The sequence below is a fragment of the Sebastes fasciatus genome, chromosome 16 (assembly GCF_043250625.1).
Source record: "Sebastes fasciatus isolate fSebFas1 chromosome 16, fSebFas1.pri, whole genome shotgun sequence".
NCBI classification, from domain to species: Eukaryota; Metazoa; Chordata; class Actinopteri; order Perciformes; family Sebastidae; genus Sebastes; species Sebastes fasciatus.
The window spans coordinates 22,324,572-22,349,143 of NC_133810.1; the positions used below are offsets into that span (position 1 = coordinate 22,324,572).

At 41.7% G+C, this 24,572-nt stretch overlaps 1 protein-coding gene across 14 annotated transcripts in view; it reads right to left on the minus strand.

The window, feature by feature from the left end:
• LOC141753162 (RNA-binding protein Musashi homolog 2) overlaps window positions 1–24,572 on the minus strand; it is a 333,482-nt gene that overhangs the window by 183,880 nt on the left and 125,030 nt on the right. The window lies entirely within an intron of this gene.

Here is a 24,572-nt window from a genome sequence, read left to right on the forward strand (position 1 = left end):
CATCAATTATATTAAGAGTTATTATTTTCATGAGGGGTGTGCAGGGCTTGCATGTGATACAGGATGCAGTGGAGGGCTGAGTGACAGGGACTTCTTAAAGACTTAATTTTACAAATAAAGTAATCAATATAAGCTACTGCACATCACGTCTCGCCACACAGTGAGCTGTGGGGTCTTTTGCATAATTGCAATAAAAAAGTGTATTGGCCTGACTGATTGAATTCAGTCTTGGTAATTGCAGCATAAACAATGTAGTTGACTGTCACAGCTCCGGTGCCACTACGCTGTCAACAATCCAGATATTTTTCTAGTGTGTGCCGGCATCTCATGCGGATCCACAGCCCGCCGCGTAATGAGTATAATTACATGGTGCGCATGTGTTACCTGTGGGGTAACGCGTACACACACATGCGCTCGCACACACGACACAACACGGATTTTTTTTTCCATCCCTATGACCTGTCACTCAAAATCAGCCTCGATTGGAAAAGACGCCCGGCTCGGTCTCCACCCCTCCGCGGAAAATTCCCCTCTCTGAAAAACAGACTCCAACATTAAACCTGCATCGTTTCTAACAGCCACCTAAATCCCTGTTGATGCTGCTGTCCATCAATACGACCACCCGTTCTCCCAGCCCAACCCCCCACCCTTTGATCGACATTAACTCTGCAGCTGCCCGCCAAGCACCTCCCTCCATTCTCAATCTTTCTTCCTCGCCCCAGTTACTCCTACCAGGAGAACCTCCGCATGCTTCCAGGCAAAGTCAATGTCTATCTCTTGTCTCCCTCGTGCTACCCGTATCCAGTACACTGCTCCCATTCCTCACTGTTGTGTCTCGCACACATCTAAAGGCATATCAGAGTTGTAAATAGAGTGGAGCTTAAATGACAACAGCCTTGCTTTTCTGGGGATTTAGGGAGGGGGAAGAAAAAAAAAGCAGCTGATTTGTGCGAAAGACTGCTGGCGAAGATAAAATGTTAGGCTTTGGATCTAAATTCCACATGAATGCCTTTCCCTTTAGTGTGCATTATGACGGCAATGGACCATATCATAGTATTTGTTTTGCTTTAGAGCTGTCCCCTGTGATTTATGTTCCCCGAGTGCAAATTTTTCATGTCACTATACAAGCAATGTTTCTGTCATGGCGAACGTAGGGGGGTATTCACGGGCTGAATATGAGAGATTTGTGCGTGCGTGTGCCTGCGTGTGTGTGAGTTGGTATGTGGTGAGGCACTTGTGGCAGTGCCAGTGTGTGACCGCAGGGCCCCCCTGGCTAGGGAGCAGCGCCTGGAAAGGTTACCCAGCAGAGTGGCTTTTGTATGGTAATGTGACCTCCAGCTCCCTAAGGAGTCCCAACACCTGCCCAGCACCCCCCGCCGACGTCACATCCCCAACATGTTAACTGTTTCCCCTGATAGGAACATAACTGCTGTGCTGCTATCTCTCTGTGATGGTATTATTTATCGGATATTTACATTAAAGCAATGGCATCGTTTGTTAAATGTTAAATTCTCCTGCTTTGAAGACATAACTTCCACTGCCATATAACAAGGAATTATTTGAATATAATTTATGTTCAATGTCAGTGCAGGAGGTTTATTATTATTTGAAGGCAGAATTTTTTGGCATCATTGGGCAAAAATTCCATAATAATCTTTCAGCATATTGTAATTCAAGTGTTCTGAGAGAAAACTAGACTTCATATTTGATCAGCGCTGTCTAGTTTGACAGTTTGATCGGAGCTTGCGAGTGATTGACAGCTGCTCAGAGACGGCAAGGCTCCAGCTCGGCTCTGATTGGTTGTTTTCCTCCGGTCTGTAGATATAGTGAATGTTTTTTTAAAATAACTTTCCTTAATAATATTTGCTACCTACTTAGTTCTACCTACTGCTGCTTTAACCCTTAAGAAATGGACTTCCTGTGGGCGGCTGTGGGATATCTTTGTTTGCATGATCCTGTTTAAATCAATCTAAAACAAAATAGCTAGAGCATTCATTCTTTATGCAGCAGAAAGCTAAGGTTTCCGTCTTTCGCGTCAACACGTTGTACGCTCATGATGATGTCATTACAGTACGTTACATTACCTGCGGTACAAATTATGGTGAAATGCGAAGTGGCGCTACAGTATTGCCCGTATGGCTGTAGGAGATCGTTGTTTGCAAGATCCTATTTAAATCTATCTAAAATTATAAAAAAAAACATAATAGCTAGAGCTTTCATTCTTTTTGCAGCAGAAAGCTACGGCTTCTTTCTTTTGCATCATCACGTTGTACGCTCATGATGACGTGCGAAACGTAACGAAACCATCAAAGCTCCTACGCACTCGATCTGCTAATAAAATTAGCATACCTCAGAGACTAAAAAATGTCAATGCTTTTATCAGTTATTATGGTTTGTTGACTGACATAACTTTGTAGCTTAGGTTGTATAGACTTTAGGGATATGAAGCATTTGAAGACACTCCAAGAAATGACCTCATGATAAGCAAAAAATACCAATGTAAGCACCGGTGGACCATTTCTACTGCAGAGTTCAGAGGGTTAACAGAATAGTGAATGAACTTGATGCTTCAGGTTCGGACACAATAGCCAAGAGAAACTGCGTAACGATATGCATGCAGACAGGCCCTCCCTTTAAACCTACAGACAACCGGCATAGAAAGAGGGGCTCTAAAGCAATTATAGCAAATTAAATGAATGCCCCCAAGTTAAATAGTGTTAATAGTGTTGAGGGAGACAAATTTGAGATGCAACTCACAGTGTGATGGCGAGATCTACTCGGATTGCTGAGTAGCACAACAGTAGCTTTAATTATATTCAAACCCTTTTAACAGAGAATCAATTCATAGCGTGCTGTGACAGGTTGTTTCGCTTTGGAAATGGACTGAAAAGAGGCGACTCATTTTGGGTGACACCAAAGTTAGCTTGTCTTATCTTATATAGTGGATAAACTCCGAGATGAATAAGTGATATGTGAGGATTGTTTTGTCCTGGATATAATGGAAAACAATGGGAAGGACTGGAGACCAGTGACACCTTCAGAGTTCTGCTCCGTGATTCGAGATGACAGTGGTGAAAATGAAGAATAACATACGCTGTCAGGCATGAGATGATAAAAAGATATCTAAGAGATGCACTGCATGTCTATATTTTTGTGAAGGATTCACTGAAAACTTCATATATGTCATATTAGGGCTCAGTATTCTAAACCAAAATCAGAGTACTGACTATACGCTCCCCAATCCGACACCTACTGTGGTTCATGTCCTCTCTTTAACACCAGTAGATCCTAACAAAAGTCCACTCTATCCTTCCATTCAAGGTCTCAGAGCTGCTACCCCCAAGGCTAGGTGCCTACGCTTGCGTAAGTTGCCCGACGACCGACCTCTCTGCCCGAGGCGGCCCACCCACTGAACTCATTTCTCCATCTTCTCCCCGCTGAGCAGCATCACCAACCCTTCCCCTCCGATTGCACTCGGTCCGGACTTGTATATGCATTAGCTTCGCTGCGGTTCTCCCCTCATTAAATGCATGCTTAGGTATTGTCATAAAATATGACTCCAAGCCACATCTATGTGTCATGTAAAAATCTATTCCCCCCACAACACTTTTGTCTATTTATTTATCCATTAAAAAATTTAATTATGAATGAATGTCACATTGAATAATTCATGTGCACCCCAGTGCTGCGAATAAATAGCGAGTACACCTTTGCTTCCTCCCCTTCAGTGTTCCTTCAACCCTTTTAGTAGCACCGTGCACTACTGTAGGTTATTGGTCTTTCTCGCTCTCCGGAGGTTTCTCGCGCACTTAGTCCTTATTAAAATCCCTATGGCATTGTTATAAACACACACACAGTGCACATACACACACACACGCACAGGCCAAGGACCGTCTGCTGGTACAAACCATTTATTAAAGCTCCTGTGAAGGTCCTGGCAGTCAGCCAGAGGGAGACATGACTTTGGATCCCATTCATGTCCACATCAGCAGAGTAAAATGTTTCTAGGTGTTGATCCATGACAGCCATTATTGCTGCAATCCAGTTTTATCACTGTCAAATTCTACAAAAGGGAAAATAAGCCCCCTTTTTTTCTGCACTTTAACAGATTGTCAATACAGTTCAACCAATCCAAACAGCTGCCGAGGCAGTTTATTTGCTTTTAAAAGGCATGTTTTAAATAGGGAGGGGAGAAACCGAACCATTGTCATCTTATCTCTCTGCGGGGCCACAACCTCCCTGAAATTGTATAATACAATGGAAAAATGTAACCTTCAAATAGACCTTATCCAAAACACATTACATAATCACTTTTGGATCCACAATGTTTGGACAAATATTGAGAAAAAAAAGTTTCCCCCACATATACAAAAAAAACAACAAACAACAATTTGATATTTAACACTGAGGAACGCTACAGGAGGAGCTAGGCCAATGTTAATAAAGGTTATCAAGTGTATGTTGTCAAAGCTAACAAAGCAAACTTGCCTTGACTCAAAGCTCAGCAGAGTTTAAGTGTGAATGTAACCAAAAGAAAGACAAAGAAAGGGAAAGACAAAGCAAAGAGGAAGTGAGACAGACAGATTATGTTAACACAGTAGTGTTGAAGAGATGCTTGCACCAAATTACTGCTGGGCAAGAATTAGCATTAATGGTACCATTTATCAACTTCCATTGGAATTGTATTACAGGTATGTGCATATGATCATACACCATGATACCAATTCCAAACAAATTGTGTTGCAATACTGACAAAGTAGTTGTTGAGACAGGATCGTCTAATGCAAAGCAAAACAAAGGATCACAGTTAACTCGATAATAACGCGTTAACACAAATTAGTTTTAACACCACTAATTTCTTTAGTGCATTAACGCAACTTGCGATTTTTAAGCAGTGTCTTAAAAAGCCGATGGGTTTCGGAGGTTGTAGTGGCCTCAGTTTTAAAGCTAGAATGACATGAAACTAGAATCCTATGGAATCCATTGGTACCAATGTCATACTAGCTTTTGCGAAGGAGGTTAAATAACGCTCCAAACTTAGTTCAATTTGGCGAGGAAAAACTGGCACTGACCATTTTCAAAGGGGTTCCTTGACTTCTGACCTCAAGATATGTGAATGAAAATGGGTTCTATGGGTACCCACGAGTCTCCCCTTTACAGTCATAGTCAATTCAGCACACTGACAGCTGTCGTTGCCTGTTGGGTTTGAGTTTGCCATGTTATGATTTGAGCAAATTTTGTTATGCTAAATGCAGTACCTGTGAGGGTTTCTGGACAATATGTGTCATTGTTTTGTGTTGTTAATTGATTTCCAATAATAAATATATATATACATTTGCATAAAGCAGCATATTTGCCCACTCCCATGTCAATAAGAGTATTAAATATTTGAGAAATCTCCCTTTAAGGTACATTTTGAACAGATAAAAATGTGTGATAAATTACGAGCAACTATGGAAAATCATGCGATTAATCGCGATTAAATACATCTACTGTATATTGGAAAACAACCTTTATGTAATATTCGTTTAAACCATACCACTCAGCCTTAAGATCTTTACACCGGGGCGTGACGAATAAATGACATGAAAAATGCAAATACTTGCCTGCGAATATTATGTGTCTGAGTGAAAAGTAAGAACGGAAGGAGTGGATCTGATCTGCGCCGCCTTTGTTAAGGTTGAAAGGAGTAATAAAGGTTGCCATCCTGGTTCGGAGAACGGAGCCTCTGTGTTGTGGTTTCATAAATATAGGCGCAACATGAGTGGTTGATGCCTTTATTCGCGGAGCAAAAGCTAAAAAAAATTGACATATTTCCGAAAAAAGTATGACGCTTTTTTCGCAGTGTGACAGTCACGTTCTGTGTGAAAATATTCATGATGAAAAACAACAGTTCGAAATATAAATGTTGATGTGCACAAAAAGGCCTCTAGAGTCAAGACAACTCGTTCTTTAATTTATATTGTAAATTGAAATCTTAAAATTATGCATGACAATCACTTCAACATATATATATATACTGTATCTACGGTACTGATCCCTTAAATCAATCATTGTCATTAATCTGCATCATTTAAAAAACCTATTGGACTAAATGCCAGGTCAGGTGTTTAAACCAGTAAAAATAACTGATTGCCTTATCTTTTTAAACACAAAACACCAGACATCAGAGCGTTCAGGAATTACTTGGTGCATCTGCCATCAACACACATTGCTTACACAAAAAACAAGAGCAAATCTTCACACCAAAAAAACCTCAATAAGAAAATATTTGCCCCAAACAGCTAGACAGCACTTAGAACCAGTCCCATCAAACTAACCATCTCCAGTTCCTCCAGCACTCTGCACTCGGAGAAGAACCTTGCTCATTTGCCCACATGCCATGCAGAAAAAGTGCAAAGTGGTCTGAAGTCTGCTGTGTCATCACCATACATTATTACCACGGGTGACATCGGGTAATACCGCCAATTTATTCTTCATTCACTGACAGGCATATGTCGTATTTAATTCAAAGCTGCAGAGGGGGAGTGATTGCGCAGCCCAGGGGTGCAGTAATCATTAAGGGGCATGAAACTATACAATCCTAATTTACAACTTCTTCATCACCTACCATTCTGTGCGCAGGGAATGATCTACAACAAGGTGGTCTGTTTCAGCGGTCAGAGGAGGTCTAATGCATTTGGTGGAGGCTGATAACAGTGCTTCACTTTCACGCCGTGCACTCGGAGGGGGAATTACAGGGCTGCAGAGAGGAGAATGTCTGAGTGCTTTAGTTAAAACCAGGGGTAAATGCTATCTCGTGCTTACATACTCCCTGATCCATGCACACTGAAGGCTGCCTGATCGTTTCAGCGCACGGCCCATTTACATTCTCACTTGACACGGTCACTCGTACTGTATATTCTGCTTTGCAGAAATCGATTGCACAGCCAAAGGGGCCTCTCCTTTTTCTACAGAGCACTGGTCTCCAGCCAAGCCTTACCTGGATTGAGAGATACGAGGATGAAAGGATTGGGTGCACCGAGACCATAGCCATCGGGGAGAGATTTTAGCACGGGGGTTGAACATGTTCGCGTAATACTTTACAGGGGATGGGTATGGAACCTCTCCGGGGAGGAGCAAGGAAGCAAATAATGTGCGAGTATCTATTAGCTTTTGGGTAACTGCCGCCTGCCATCTGAGAGGCTGTACGAGCCCTCAATGGCTAATCTATCAGTCGAACATAAGGGGCCTGCCACACAGCTCGCTTTCTCTCTCTCTCTCTCTCTCTCTCTCTCTCTCCATTGCCCCAGCTGAGACATGTCAGATTTCTCCTCATTAGGAGTGCTGTTCTTTTAATATGCCTACCCAGCAAGTCCAACACCAGACCCACAAAGGACACCCTGACCAGTCGCCCTGTCACTTTCTTGCCCGCTAACTACTTCCACACCGGAGGAGAGAAACTGAGCCAGCGCTTCCGTGCCGTCAGCGTGGCACGGCGGCCTCAGCAAACCGCTGTTCATCACCCTCACAGTGAAGGCTAAATATGAACACACATATGAATATATGAATAACTGAACGAGTGGTTATTGTTATTCACCTGCACGCGCTCTGCCGAGCCGGCAAAGTCTTTTGTTTGGAGCCCGTAGTTCTGCTGAGCACGGGCTTTCTGACAGTACGTCTGAAGTGGGGCAGAGGGGAGTGGGAGCACAGGTGTTACTGAGTGGCTCTTTTACAGAGAAAGAATGACCTGTGTCTGCGAATGCCCCCTCTGTCTGTCTTCGGAGCCTCCTGCTATGCCCCCCCGTGCCCTCTTTCTTCAGTGGCTACCATGCTGGCATAAAGACCTGCCATTTGCCCAGATGGTGGACAGCAGGGGCCCCCCCCCACACTTCCTATGTCAGGGAAGTGCTGCCCCCCCGAGTGTGTCGGAGATGCAGCTTTGGCCCATATGCGCAACTGAAAAGAAATGACTAGAGCAGAGAGATGAGACAACAGAGGTAGACAGACATATAAAAACATCTGACCTTCTTGCAGCCTTTTTTATTGTAGCCTTGTCTTTTTGTCATTTTATCTCAGAACAAACATCTTAAGAGCCTCCACAACAGCAACAACAACTGATTTGAAAGATTCACAGGAAGTTACTTCAGCATAAATCTTGAGGATATACATCCATCCAAACACATTTGACTGGTCTAAAGCTGGCATGGTGATACTGGTATGAAGGCATCATAGACACACCAACATCTGGCTCGTCCTGACACCACCACGTTTCTCTGTTTTGTCCATAGACTTTATATAAAGATGGACAACATGACAGCTCCCCAAAAGTGAAGCCAAAACATCTTGATTGCCCCCTGGTGGCTGGCTGCAGTACAGGTCATAAATCCCGCCCCCTCTGTGTTAGCAGATGGGACATGGGCCAAACTAAAAAGTCAAAGTAAATAAATTTTTCCCAAAGATGGTTCCTGACATTTTAGGTAGTTCTTATCACGCTGATGTATGTTCAAGTGTTCATTTTTCTGATAAGTTTGGTTTTAATTAGTTATTTGGTGCTATAAAAAGGGGGTGAGACATCTTGATTGACAGCTGCTCTGAGTGAAGTAGTCATGCAGCCGTAGGCTCGGGAATTATATGAGACAGGAGATGTAACTTTAACTTTCCATAACCGAGTCTGTGTAATAGAACATGCGTCACTTTAAATGTAGATATAGAGATATTATAGTTGTGTCTTTCTAGCCAAACAGCTACTGTGGTGCTAACGTAGCAGCTAGGTGGGGCACGCTAGCAAGCCGCGGCCGTACTCGGCTCGTGATTGGCTCGGGCAGGTGTGTGGGCGGGACCTTGATACCGCGGCTCCAGCTCCCCCGATCACTACTGTGCAGACTCTAGCTCCAAATTACGTCAAAATCCCGTATCTGGGATATTTTGGCTTCACTTCTGTACAGCGGGAGGATGTAGAGACGCTTCGTCCATCTATATATACAGTCTATGGTTTTGCCACATCCTTCTTTACAAGCCACCCCCTCCTCCTTCCAGATATGCCAATGCTGTTGCCACCACTGCTTAACCTCGGCCTCCAACACCTGGCTGTTTGGCAAAGGAGCATCATGGATTATTAAGTCTGCATATGGCAGTGGACTGTTATTTACATTAAATTATTAGGACATCTTAAGGAGAGAAACTGAGTACTTGAGCACTTGAGTTCTTCTCTTTTGGCCCGGATAAGTTGCATATTCAGTATTCAAACGTGCATGTATACAAGACGTGCAACATGCTTGTGTGCAGTCTTGGGCACTGTGTTAAATAAAATTATTTATTATGAAATTCTGTTTTATTCAGTTAGTCAAAACAAAGACTAGCACTATGAGATTGGGACTCCACTGAAAGCCCAAACAATGAACCACCATGGCTCAAAATAAAATCCGCTGTTTACATGCATTAGTAAATTTGGAGTGAAAGCAGTACATACAGTTTTTGTCATTTCACTTGTTTTTCATAAGTACTTAGCGCGGCTAGCAGTGCTGCCTATTGAGTATGGGATGAAAGCCGGGGGAAAGTGGCTTTGTGCCTACTGCTACACATCAGGCTCTTCAAGTTCATAATGTCATAGTGACACCAGGAGACAGGTAGTGCCAGGGGTGATGCCCAGGAGTGAAGGGAAGGTCAGCGAGGCTTCACAACCGAACTGGTGCTGATGCCACAGCATGTATGGCTCAAGTGCTTGGCAGTGCATCTTAACAACAAAATGTGACATTTTTAGAAGCTGTCAAATTGCAGTCTAAAAAGCGGTCTTGACTGGGGACCGGGCCAGAGCACCGCTGCAGGGCTTTCAATCTGCCCGTAATGGGAAAGATGGAAGAAGATAAGATTCCAATTCAGCCACTTCTGCACGGCCCAATGTGATCACGCTGCAATCCGACAGGGCATTTGGGGAGTTGAGAGAATTCTTAAAGAGACAGAATATCTTCAAGTATGGCTTGATACTCACACAAATTCCATCACTGCCCCTAATTGTTCAGCTCACTGAAAGTAAGTGATATAATCTGGTGGTGTTACCGATTCTGTCCCCCTATCACGATCATACAGTCTAGATGACGACGTGACAGCATGGGGGATATTACACCAAAGTGACAAAGAAAGAAAGCGGTAGACATTATATATTTATATATTGTATTGCTATTAGGGTTGTCAATCGATTCAAATATTTAATTGCGATTAAACGCATGATTCTCCGTAGTTAATCACAATTAATTGCAAATTAATCACACACTTTTTATCTGCTCAAAATGTACCTTAAAAGGAGATTTGTCAAGTATTTAATATTCTTATCAACATGGGTTTTGCTATATTATTTTGGTTTCTTAATGCGTATTTAATGTTGTGAACTTGCATTATAATTGTCTTATCCAGAAGAAAATCACATTACTGTTGTAGCTATAATGTACTTGTTTCTTTGAGGAATCAAAGCAATTCAGTTAGGTTATAGGTTATAGCGAACCATTGCAAATATGACCGGGAACAAAGGTGATATCAAACATTACAAAAACTCAATCGCACTGATAGAGAAAACTATTTGTAACATGTTAACATATACATATATACTTAACTCTCATGTTAAATAACAACTCTTCTCATAAACTTAAAGGTGCTAAATTGGAAATTCAGAGCATTTATATAGCAGCAAACAACTATTTGTTATTAGGGCTGGGAGATATGTTGATATGTATCGTCAAAACAATATAGAAATGTCTATCTATCTATATATTTTTCAATATTGTTTCTATCGTCATGTCGAAAAACCAGCGGCTGAACTGCATTACGGCAATATTTACGTCATTTGGACGACGCTCAGGTTAACACTATTAGCTCTGTCAGCTGTTGCACTGTTAGCACTGTTAGCTGCTAGCTGCCATCTCAGCCGTCGCCATGTTGAGAGCCGTGTGGAGGCAATCCCTCGATCATATATAGATACACTCTGAATTTGAAATTTAGCACCTTTAACTCTTCTTTCATGAACTTCGTTTATTGAGTGTCTCCTGTTTGTAATTCCACCCAGCCAGTGTTAGCGAACCTGATGAGTGTTTCCAAGTTACCACGGAACCATGGTGTTATCACATTAATGTTGTTTTTACAAATGCGCACACCTGTGGAGAAATAAATTCAATTGCGCAAGAGTAACAGCCTCGACGGACCAGACAACAAAACAAGGCTCAATTTAAAAGAGACGATCATTTATCCAGTGCGACTACTGGGCATTATAACCCTAATCATATGAACACAGGCAATGCTCTGATGGGGAGTAGAGGATTAGGCAGCACAGCCTGATAGCTGCTGCCTCTACTGTGACATTTCCATGACCACACATGTAACGTGGAAATATCTTTTCCATGTGTCCCTAAAGAGATGTACATAAATAATGGTGCATAAAGATAAATGCATAAAGATAAATTCAAGTTGCAGATACAGGCTATTGGCATGACTTGAAGCAACACTGCTGAACACAAAGATGTGAGGGCCATTTCAGATTTTTAATTAGCCACTCAAAGAATAAGCAATTACTTATATTTGTTGTCTTTGTACTATTAATAACAAAAAGAAAAAAAAACTTTTCATTGGCGCTCTGCCAAACCGCACCATCAGGGTATCATGCCTCTCAACTCCCCATGTACATATACATGCTGTCCAAACCCCCATCAACTATTTTTAATTAATCTTCAGGAATCGTTTTGTCGCCCTGGCTTGTCTTTATAAAACGGGCACCGAGAATGGGCCTCAAATACAAAGAAAAACACAGAGGGGGGAAGAAAAAAGATTTCTTGTTTCTTTTAGCCAATCTAAATTCTCACATTTTTCGAACAAAAAGCTCATGAGTTGCTGAGACAATACCCTCTTATCTGCAGGAATTGGGTGAAATTTCCGCTCTGTCTCTCTTTTATTAGGCCATATTCAACCTGTCGCAATTGAGAACACAGCCTGCAAAAGCTGCTTTGTGCTGCGAGGAGATAGCGCTACTGGTTGCTGTTGGTTTTGGACTCGCCCCTTTTTTTACACTTTGCCCATCAAGTCTGGTTTACAAACACCAACAAACCATTGTTTCATCAATCATTGTGGCATTCCTGTGGTGGTGTTAGTTTAGCCTGCTTTTTATTGTTGCTTGGACAGAGTAAGAAAGACAGTTAAAGGGTAACTTCAGTATTGGACACCATTTCCCCTTGTTTTTGTGTCTAAGTGACTAATAGGGACAACAATTTTTTAAATTGGTCCAGTATTGAGGGAGAGCGCTGTAGACGGCAGTGGGACTGCAACTAACAATTATTTTCATTGTTGATTAATCAATCGATCATTTTCTCGATTAATCGATTAGTTGTTTGGTCTAGAAAATGTCAGAAAATGGGGAAAAGTGTCCATCAGTATTTCCCAAAACCCAAGATGACGTCTTCAAATGTCTTGTTTTGTCCACAACTCAAAGTTTACTGTCATAGAGTAGTAAAGAAACCAGAAAATATTCACATTTAAGCAGCTGGAATCAGAGAATTTTTACTTTTTTTCTTAAAAAATGTCTCAAACCAATTAATTGATTATCAAAATGTTGCTGATTAATTTAATAGTTGCCAACTAATTGATTAATCGATTCATTTTTGCAACTCTAGACAGCAGCAACTCACAGACTGCAATGTAATCCTATTGAGGCAAGCTGGCCCCATCATTTACGTCCACTAAAACTGCTTGTTTTTGCCAAAGACAGACTCTGATTGTTATTAGTGTCTGACATAATGGAAAGAGTTTTGCTGAAGGAGAAGTCTCGTGAAATCAGGCGAGGTGACGTGTTGCCAGAAGACAACGGTGGAATAGTGGAATACATCCATGGTAGCAACGCGAGTGCCAGCCGGGCAGAGTTTGTTGTGTTGGAGTACAGAAAGCGTAGCTTAGTGTGTTATCTAAAAGATTTTCAATGTCATGGCTGAATATTTTGATGATTTCGACAATGTGGATGAGGTCTTTGAATTCGATGGCCGCACATATTTATTTGAGCCAGAGTACACGGATATTCAGATTTCACAACAAGACTTCTCTTTGAGCGGGACTTTGGTAGACACAATAACAAAGTGACATTGCTCACTTGCCCTCGTAGCTCGTTTCGTAGCTGCCGGTTACATCGTTATCCCTCAATACTGGAACAATTTCAAAAAGTGTTGTCCCCATTCGTCACTTAGACCCAAAAACGGGAAATATGGTTGAAAAATACCGAAGTTACCCTTTAAGACAGAGGTGTCCAGTCGCCTAACAGTACGCACATAGACTGTGTATAAGAAGTGGATGTAGTCACCATGACATCACCCATTGGTTTGTGGACTGCCGTTTTGAGCCTTGAGTTTGGCATTTTGTCCGTCGCCATTTTGTTTTTTTGCAACCAGAAGTGACACGAGAGGATGGAGCTAAGTACAACCGAACGCTGAATACGACATTTTTAGGCGACCAAAATGTTACAATTAACTTTCATGAACTGAAAACACACTGTGAAAGGGTTAAAGTCGTAAGACAAAAACAAGGACAACTCCCAGACTGGACAACGTCGTGGTAGCGACCTGTTTTATCGTCTATATTACTCTAAATGGGACCATAATTTACGAAATGAACATCATGCTGTATTGAAGAAGACTTGAAACTAGCGGTTGAGACCATAAACTCATGTTTACAATGTTTACTGAGGTACTAAATCAAGTGAGAAACAGGGTCATTTTCTCATAGACTTCTATACAATCAGACTTCTTTTTGCAACCAGAGGAGTCGCCCCCTGCTGGCTATTAGAAAGAATGCAAGTTTAAGGCACTTTCTTATTGGCTTCACTTTTCAGACCAGGGGATTGCCCATTGAGTACACATCAGTGCAAAAGTCTGATGGGCACTGCCCAAACGTTAAGCGAGGAGAGAGGAGATAAAAAAAAAATCAGAAGAGGATAAATAGCTATTTGTATGTTGTAGAAGCCTTTTGTTGACAAACGGCATCAAAGGATTTTCTCCCATGTCCTCTCAGCCCTTGTCAAATTGTCATCGAACCTTCCTTGAAAATCAAAGAAACCTTCCACCCGCTTGCTGTGACATCAACTCTCTGTCTCTTTGTCTCTCTGAATAACACAGACACACATGCACATTTCATCTTGAAAGAAAAAAAAACTGTCTTGCTATTTGGGGGCTCTCCAAAGACGTATCACTGAACAAACTGAACTACATTCAGCCTCCCGCACATCCCCTCTCTAACAGACGTTAGGCTCTGCTAATGCTATGGGGGGAAAGTAGAGAGGTAGCATGCTGAAAGAGAAAGGACGACGAGAAAAAATGATCCCAGTGATCCCATTACTGAGCTATTTAGTTGTGACAATCTAATTTGAGGTCCCAACATAAACCAGGGCCGAGATGTCCAAGCCGACCGGGCCTACTTACTGTACAGTATGTAGCTCGCAGTCTCGTTTTTCCTCTAACGAGTGCTCCTCCAGTGGTTAAGTAATGACGTGAAGGCAGAGTTTGAAATGTGAGCTCAAAGAAGGAAATGCATGTTCCTCTAATCTCTTTCAGATAGGGCTGAAAAAAGCCTGCTCAATGTTGCATTCGGCTGCTTTGTGTTTTGAGTGAAGGATCAGACTAGAACTTCTGACAGTAGAAATATGCTGCCTTCTGAAGTGAAGAGCGTTTTTTTTAACAAGAAAAAACAAAAACAAAAAAAAACATCAACAAGCTTAAACTTTATCTGCAAACAGATTTGTGTCGGAAAGGTTACATGCTCTTAATTTGGAGTATTTCTGGGGTCAGATTTCAAAACCACTTCTTTTCCAAACTTTTTTTTTTTTTCCAATACAAGGGGGAGTGCGCCCGGTGATAATACACAGGATGCTGGGTCTGAAGGTGGAAAGTTATTAACAGGTGTGAAGCAAATGTGTGAGACCCCGTTCTTGTGACTCTGCGGCGCAAAGTGCAGTCAATTGTGCGAGGTGTGTGACGTACAAACTGTAGAAAGGCTTTGTTGGGTATTTTGGTGACCAGACAAGCAGAGTGCACCTGTGATGCAATTGGAAACTGGATGGGATTAAGAGGAATAATCTGTCAGTGGTGTCAAGTTAGAGTCTGGCATCAATCATGGCCAACAAAACCTGTTTATCTAATTGGTTTAGTGAGTAGAGTCGACTGTCCATGTCACACAGGTGCAGATGGGTGATGTATTTTAAGACAATTATCTACATTATTTTAAGCATTTTAAAAGCAGATTTCTCTGTGTTTACATGGTCACAATAAGCCAGTCATTGGTGTTTTATATAAGTAATTGTACAAACCAGCAATTCAGCATAACAATCATTGTTTACATGACGGAGGTATTTATTCAAATACCTAGAAAGGATTATAGATTTATTTTTTTTGTCTTTGCTAAGTAACTTTTCCCTCTCCTGCCTCTATCAAATTTAATCAAAAACAATTACCGCCTTGACTCTGCCCTACCACATTATACTGTATAGTGTTAGCTGCAGCCACAGGCCTTTCTCTATTTCAATTAAAAATGCAGTGCCTTCATAAAAAATGGTTTGTAAAAAATTAACTGCTTTAGGTGCTACCATTGGAAAAGAACAAGAAGCAGGAAGCTACTGCACCTCCGGCATCTCTGTGTTTTGGATGAGGATATGAAGGGAGGAGTGTAGCGGGTGTGGAACTTTGAAATGTCCTGAAGATTTTTCATGGAGCTGCGTGAGCGCGGTGTGTTCGGTGCATCAGTGCGTCCAGAATGTCAATGTCCATGCTCGGGTACCCCTGATTAGATTGTTTAAAGTTATTACCGAGCTGTGGAGAGCAAAAATGCACGCAGTAACCAGTGTGTAATGTTGTCAGTGACATGGTGCTTCCTGCTCAAGATGGTGCCAACACTGAAAGCGTAGTTTGAAAGCGTGACTGCAGGTTGCACATATCTAGCACCTATCTAGCTACCTTCAGATGGCTATAAGGATTTACTCATTTTGGGTGGAAACAGCATCCTACAACATCGGTGCAGAAAGTGGGGGTGCTGAGGGAGCTGTTAATGATTAACAGCAGTGGAAATTAAAAATCTATTATTAAAATATTTTTTATACTGTCTCATATGAACCTCCGTGGGGTGAATGCACATCGCTAGATCCTCACTCGTCTCCTGCATGAAATGGCTGTATCCTCACTGTCCTGCATTCTAAACTATAGTAACCTGGTTATGGGTCATCCATACAGCGCCTCACTCCCACTTCCTCTCCTCTCAGGTCTCATGCATTAGCTCTGTGTTGTTTACTGTGTAGCTGCTTTGATATATAGTAGGTTGATGGTCAAGCCTGCTTTTCTAAAATCAGGGTTTTCCCTGCCATTGCAGTGCGTTTTTGTGCTACGTAAAAACAACGTGGAGAGCATCGACGAGCCGACGCACAGGACGGTTGGAGCGAGGGGGGTGAAGATAAGGTAAATTATCAATAAAATGTTTATGTGCTGGACATAATATCGCTGAAGAGAGCAAATCATCTACCAGTCATTCTGTTAGAATCATGGGGGGGAACTGGTTGTTTAGTAATGCGCAGTGTTACGCACTGAGAAAACTATGTTCAGTTTTCTGAATCTGAAAGGCTGTTATGTGTAAATAATAAAATAAATATTCAACTATTAACTAACTAAGTTTGGTTTTGTTTTGTTTTGTATTTTTGGGCATTATCTTTGCACTATTTGTATTGTTTACACCTTCCGGAACACTTGACCTGTATATAGGTATTTTATTTTTATTAATGTATTCTTTTTTTTATTGGTGGTCATTATTGTTCCTCACTGTTTTCTATTTATATTTCTATTTCTATTCTGTGTAAGTACATTGAAAGAGCTGCATAAAACCAGAGTCAAATTCCATGCATGTATTTACTTGGCGAAATAAACCTGATTCTGATATAAAGAAATAAATATGGTCCAAAAATTATGTAAAATTGCATAGTTTTAAGTCAAATTCAAAAGTCATATTTTCTTGGGGGGAGAACCCCAAAACCCCCAATTCAATGTAATTCAAATTAAAGCAAAAAACACGAATGTTGTGCAGCATTTAGTAGGATGTCATAATAAAGGTCGACTTTCTCTCAGCACCCCCAAATCTGACCGACTTTCAGCATCCCTGTCCTACAAGCAGTTGTGGATAGAAGGAGTAAGTCCTTAACTCCAAGTAGAAACTCTGCTTATAATTGATTGCAAACCTGTTAAATCTGGCTTATAACATGCATGTAAACTTTCAGAAGTATCCATTTGGGTGCATCTAAGCCCAAAAAAGAAAGAAAACATTCAACACTGAGGCTTACGCAAAACGGCACCAACCTCCTCCAACATACATTCTGATACAGCAAATATATATATAATCATCTGTTCTGTTTTCAGTACGAACACCTAAGGATTTTTTTTTTAATTGTAATAAATCAAAAGGAACAAATCTGAATTTAATGAAATATTCAATCAACCTTAAAACTGCTAAAATGCCAGCTTAATATGTCACTGGGGAGAAAAACAGCAATGATGCATTCTGAGCCTCAACTCAGCAAGTAGACTGCTTCCCCGTGCTTCATGCCTCAGCAAAGACATTTAACGCACAGGAACCATAAACGGGACCTTTAACTTAAAGCCGTCACAGGGTCCATAGGCAGCCTTCTGCATTATAGCTCTGACACACTAAAGACGCCAATGTGCAGTACGACCTCCGATGCATCTCCGTCGCATTTTGTGTATTCGTGCACTTTTACTAGAGTTGCTCTAACAACCGTGGATGAAATCTGATATTTTCATCCATAGGCTGAGATGACTTGGACACTAGAAAGCACAAGTCAGGTATTCTGGGAGAGCCGCTTCTGAGGTCATCAAATATGATATGCTAGCTTAAGGCAACTGCACCCACTCTTTCAAGTGAAGATGGAGAGGAGACAACACACAGCGCCTGTCTACCAGTCTGGCAATATCTGACAGCCTTCCTTTAGCAGTCTCCTTTTTCTCTTACACCCTCGTACACAAGCATATAAATATACAATGGGAGCTGTTACGATCCCACACAGACGCGAACATCAATGAACGCACTCACTCTGTCAGTCTGTTTCAGAAGTGAAATTATTCCATCTCTCAGGGGTCCTGTTAAGCTCTTACAAAGCCTCAGTGCGTACAGCAGGTAGATTGATTGTGACTTATTAACTGTGAGTGAGCCTAACAGAGTGCATTAAAACAAAAGGAAATGTGATATCCCCAACCATCAAGTGCTTGTTAGAGCTTTAATCAAAGCCCTTCCGAATCTGCATACGGAGTCCTGGTAATGAATTCCAAATGGCGTCTTTAAAAAACAAGAGGAGACCACACCACAGAGGCTTGTTACACAAGAGGACCCAGAAGATATTTTACAAAGATCTAGCTCGCGAACGGCAGCATAAGAAAGTGTTCTCAATAATTATGGCTCTGGCTTTCACTGTCATCTAAATCATATCTCTCGGAGGACTGTGGCACACGAGGAGAATCGCTCAATTTCTTAACTCTCTTCCTAAATGAGCCTAACGACTATCATTATCACAAACAAAAATACCTATAACTAATTCATACTCATGTGGCAAAACAGCACCTGACCTCATTTGATCCGGGAAACGTGCTGCTTTTGGCCGTTTGCGGTTAAATAGCAGCCTTCCAGCCGGCGACGAGCAGCGGTATCGATGACAGCACTTGTGTTTTAGCTGTGTGAGAATGACTGAGAAGTGTAAATTACAATCTGCTCTATTGTGTTGGCCACAGCGGCAAGCAAAATTATATAAAGACAAAAGTGACAATGAATAGGGTAGATCATTTTAACCCAGCAGCACAAAATTTGTCATTTAATACTATAATATTTTAATCCGAATTTAATCTTCCACAGTTTATCAAACTTTAAAAACCGAAGATCTGTGTTTAAAGTGTTAGCCTCGCGTTCGACGTGACTCTCCGCCTCTGGAAACTCCCAAGAAACTTTTAAACTAAGCGTTGTCGATCCAAAATAAAGACAGATTCAGCAACTGCATGGCTTATTTCTTGCATAAAATGTTTTCAGAAACACATTTCGGTGAACTATTTTCGTGATATAAAGGGGAAAAAGTTTCCAAATGAGCCGCCATGTTGGTTTCAGGTTTGAAAGCTGGGAGCAGCAGCCTATGAGGGAAAGCGTTTGTCCAATCAGGTGCCGAGTGCCGAGTGCCGAGTGCCGAGTGCCGAGTGCCGAGTGCCTAGTGGCAGCCCATCAAGCGTTCAATGCTGGGAAGCGAGGCGATCACTCACGATATAAAACGCCCCTGCGGACATGTACCATAACTAGCTTTGTTTCAGGGCGTGCCAAACTAGCCGCTAGGCAGGTATTATGCAAATGTGTTACTTGGTGACATCACCACGTTACGGAAGAAAAGGCGGGACTTCAGGAAAGGCGTTTCAGGGAGTTCAAAAGCAGTGTTTCTGAGGGGGAGAGTAACTCCCTTTGGCGTGGACTTTGTAACTTTTCAGACTTTTTACATGCACAAAAAACTACATAACACATTAAAGGAAAGGGAAAAAAGCACAAAAACATAATAGGTCCTCTTTAAAAAAGACATTGTTTTCATTTGCTAGAATCTAGACCAGAGAGGTCTGTTGACTACCCAGAGCAGCCAGGGACACTGTTTCAGGTAAGAGATGTTGCGGTTGATTTTTTTTAAATGTAATTTTTCAGTGCTGTGAGCACCACAAACAAAGTTCCATTTACCGCCAATGTACTGAGGCGAGGGCAGAAAGACTTAAAGATAGATATCTCAAAATAAGGGCATATACCCAAAACTATCTGCATGACTAGATACCACCGGAGATAAATGAGAAACAATGTTTTTTTGCAATACGGGTGCATAGACCCTTTAATTCAGACCAATTTTTAGTTATATCTATGTAGCCCGTACGACTTGTATATTGTAATTATAGGAAGTTTAATTTTCTAGGTATATAGAGTAGAGTGTAAATTTGGAGGCAACACAGTGTAAATCCTAGTGATAATCCTAATTATGCAAACAATTGTGGTTTGACAAACATTTTAGCTATAATCGTGCAGTCATAGTTTGAGCTAAAATTCTGCATGAAGTAAGTTAAAGCATAGATGGGAAAGGAGGATAATTTCTTGAGCAAACAGAAGAAAGGGGAAAAATCACAGGAACAAGCAGAGCCATTCACAACAAAGTTAATCAGGCTTGCCTCTAAACAACTGAAGCTTCAGTGGATGTCTAATTGGATTAAACCAAAACAGAGGATATGTTTTGTGTGCGGTTGTTGTGACGGCTTGACCTCTGATGGCAGTCCTGTTTTTTAATTTCTTCAGCTCCTCAATCAGACTAAGACTAATGACTGCTGGCACATCTTGACACACGGCGGCCAGGCAGTTTTCTAGAGAGTGACTTGTAAGTGAAAACTGAGGGGAGAATTGGTCAAGGTCATTCAGAGAAGGCGAAGCAGCTCCGGCAGCGTAAAAAAAAAAAAAAAAAACTTGCACGAATCACAGTCCGTCTGACTTGCCGCTCTCTCTCCTCCGGGGGACATTTAACCCACTCCTGCGATGACCTTTCCACGTAAAAAGCGCCGTCACTTCAGAGGTTTGTGCGGCAACGTTACCTGCCAGGACAGCTGATGACACATTTCAAACAGGATGTGCAAGCACCTTGGTGCTGTTGAGGAGAGTTAAAAGCAGAGGAGGGGGAGAACGGCTTACAGCTCCCTTAGGCTGATGCTAATCTCATCCATACTGCTGCACACGGGCCTTCTCTACTGTAACATAGAAAAGTGTGAAAAACTAACATACATTACTTAAGAGAAGCTGTCAGTTTCTGAAAATAACAGGGGGAGTTTCATGGAGCTTTTGAAACAAAACGTTGGTAATAATCAATAAAGCCAAAGACCGGGGTGATTTAACTGGAATAAGATTATAAAGTGTTTGCTTTGCTATCAAATCAAACAATCTCTATCCACAGGTATAAACAGTCACAGGTGTTTCTTTCAAGGGCAATATGACCAAATGATCATTATGTTGTTGATTGCAATTGCTGCATTACCACTTAAAGAGGACCTATTATGACTGACTCTGTTTCAGACAAGCCCACTCTGCTCTGATTGGTCAGCTGGCCCACTGTTGTGATTGGACCAACCGAACCATCTCTTCAGACTCCGCTCCCTCCAGCTCCACTCTAACCAGCTTTGTTTGAGGGCGTGCCAAACTAGCTTGTAGGCAGCTATTATGCAGATGTGTTACTTGGTGACATCACCACGTCACGGAAGAAAAGGCGGGACTTCAAGCAAGCAAGGTGGGGTAGGTGGAATAAAATTATAAAGTGTAGTAGCCCATGTGACCTTTAAGATTTCTGTACATTGTAATTACTGTAACATCTGTATATTCATTTCTGTTTTAATTAATATGTTTTTTTAATTTACTTGCATAATCATTTGATGGTATACTGTATTTGCTGCCAAGACTGACCATTGTATTATTATGTAATGTTATAATTGGAAAACCCCCCAAAAAATATTGCTGAAAAAATAAAAAATATAAACATAGCAAACTGTTCAAGGCCTTCTAAACTGTAATCAACTGTTACATTCCATTAGAATATTGGAGGAACTAAATATCGGTTATTTGCTGTCCAATACTAAACACGTTAGACATTACTAGTGGGGGGAATTTACTGCATTTATTTAAGGTTGAGTTGCAAAAATGTCTTAAAAATAAAGTGCTGTCTCTAAAAAAAGAGGCAGAACCCCCTCCTGAGCCAATCAGGAACAAATATGTCTTTTGTTTTGAGTGCCAATTATAGCGCGCCATCAGGCCAATCATCGAATTCTTTAAAAAAGGCTGCGGCGAGATGCACAATGTCGCCATGTTGCGTGAAATTAACTGAGCAAATGGACAGAGAGCGATCCATAGTCCCGTTATCACGGGGTCATAACTGGTGGGGCCGCGATTATTCTATTGTGTCTCTCATTTCACTATTTTTACACACACACGCATTACTGCCAAATTGACTGAGCTGACACGACCTCTGTAAAAATGCCTCTATATTTACTGTGGCAGAGTGTTTCAGGATCAATTAAGTGTGTGTGTGTGTGTGAGTTTGTGTGTGTGTGTTTGTAGGTCAGCCTTTTAAGCACTGCCTATCATCTGAGAGAGGCTGTGAGCCATCAATGACTAATGTGTCAGTCTGTCACAGTCAAGGACCTACCATATGGCGCCAGTGCCCCCCCACTTAAACTAATGGGTGGGCTGGGAGAAACGGCACAGCTAACTAACCACGCTCGCAAAGCCAAGGCGTCTGTAGTAGGGATGCAAAATGTTAAACTGTTTTTTTTTAATCAATCATTGGCCATATTAGCGATTTATAATTGATTATGAAAGCTACAAAATCCATCTGTTTCCATAGCATAACCTTGTAAATACTGTACATTCATTTAATAAATACAGGGGCTGTCAATCGATTAAAATATTTAATTGTGATTAATTGCATAATTATCTATACTTAATTCATCGCAAATTAATCACACATTTTTGATCTGTTCAAAATGTAACTTAAAGAGAGATTTCTCAAGTATTTTATACTCTTATCCGCATGGGAGTGGGCACATATGCTTGCTTTATGCAAATGTATGTATATATTTATTATAGGAAATCAATTAACAACACAAAACAATGACAAATATTGTCCATAAACCCTCACAGGTACTGCATTTAGCATAAGCAATGTGCTAAAACATGGCAAACTCAAGCCCAACAGGCAACAACAGCTGTCTTGACTATGTCTTGCCCCAAACTGCATGGGATTATCATAAAGTGGGCATGTCTGTAAAGGGGAGACTCGTGGGTACCCATAGAACCCATTTTCATTCACATATCTTGAAGTCAGAGGTCAAGGGATCCCATAGAAAATGGCCATGCCAGTTTTTCCTCGCCAAAATTTAGCCGAACTTAAGAGCGTTATTTAGCCTCGTTCGCAACAACCTAGTATGGCATGGTTGGTACCAATGGATTCCTTAGGTTTTCTACTTTCATATGCTAGCTTTAAAATAAAGCCTGCTACAACCAAAAAAATTGCAAGTTGCGGAAAATGCATTAAAGAAATTTGTGGCGTTAAAACGAATTTGCAGTAATGCGTTATTATCGCGTTAACTTTGACAGCCCTAATAAATACCAGTAAATTACTATGAGCATCGAGCATATATTGATGATAAATTCCTGATTGATCAAAAATCCGCAGGGGGTGATTAACTGATCATCGATGAATCATTAATAAAGCTACTCTGTAGTCTAAGTGCACACTACGAGCAAGGCGATGTGCTGTGCCAATTAGAGCCGGCTCAGACTGTTGCGGGTGGCCCAGAGGCAAAACAGAGCTGCGGCCACCTCTCCCAGGAAGCCCTCCAATTACCACCCAGCAGGTGCAGTGTCTGGTTGACTCATGAGAACACATGACGCACATGAGGAGCCTCATAGATTCGAGGCACTCTATATCAGTCTTCCTGGCAGTCTTGCGGCTCTGCCCCCATCCCCTCCCCGCCTTTGTGACTTTTAATCCAATATTTTCCCATCACCTCTTTTTATCTTCCTTCCTCAATTTGTTTCTTCTAAATTGAAAGTAATTCCGAAGATATCGACCGAGTGAAATCGAGGTAAAGGAGAGGTGGGTTTTACGGCGTTTGCCTTTCAAACTCAGCATCTTCTTTGTATGGGAGTCGGTATGGGCGGCTGATGTGACCTAACCTTGCCACCACATGGTGACTACGGTGCCGACCCTTACTAGCGTTCCCGCTGATGAAACGCCGTTCATGACAGTCCATCAGCGTCTCTCTCTGTTAGGAGGCACTCCGGTGCTCTTTTGTTTTCTCCACTTAAATATCCCCAAAGTCACCTTCAAAGTTTGTATTTAATAATCAGCTAGTAAGGAGATGTGTCACAGGTCAAGCTGGCTAATGTAGTGATAGAGCCATCAGTGGCACATTAGCTCACTGTTGCCTCAAGACGCAACTATATTATGTAGCTGGAGTACAGGCTAGGACAGAGTGATGTCAGTCTGGCTGATAATGTTAGTTATCCACAGCAGCCACTAAAAAAATACTTATGTTGTAAATGTTTTTTGGGGTTAAAAGTGAGAATATACAATATAGAATATTTTCTTTATGTTTACATGTTGAGGGTTTTCTGTTTTATGCACGGTTTTACTTAAAGCTACTAAGAGGAACTTTTTCTGTTGATTTTGGCGCTACCTGTGGACAAAAGCGGTAGTGGTTCCGAGCACCAGACTCCCTTTACAAAACCTCTAATTTTACTGCAGCAGGGTCTGACAATCTGTCCCGCGCAGTCCTGGTTCTCCCGTGCCTCCCTTCCTTCCAACGGACCCAGCAATACGGCCCGGTGCCACTAACAGTGTGGTGTCAGTGTTGGGAACCGGCGAAGGAAAAGCCACTGCTGCCGGACACCTCCCGCCGCAGCTCCGACTGCAGGTTGAAGGCGCCAGCGAAACTGGATCTGGGTCTGTCCGCGACAGGCTGAAGCGTCTGATGGTC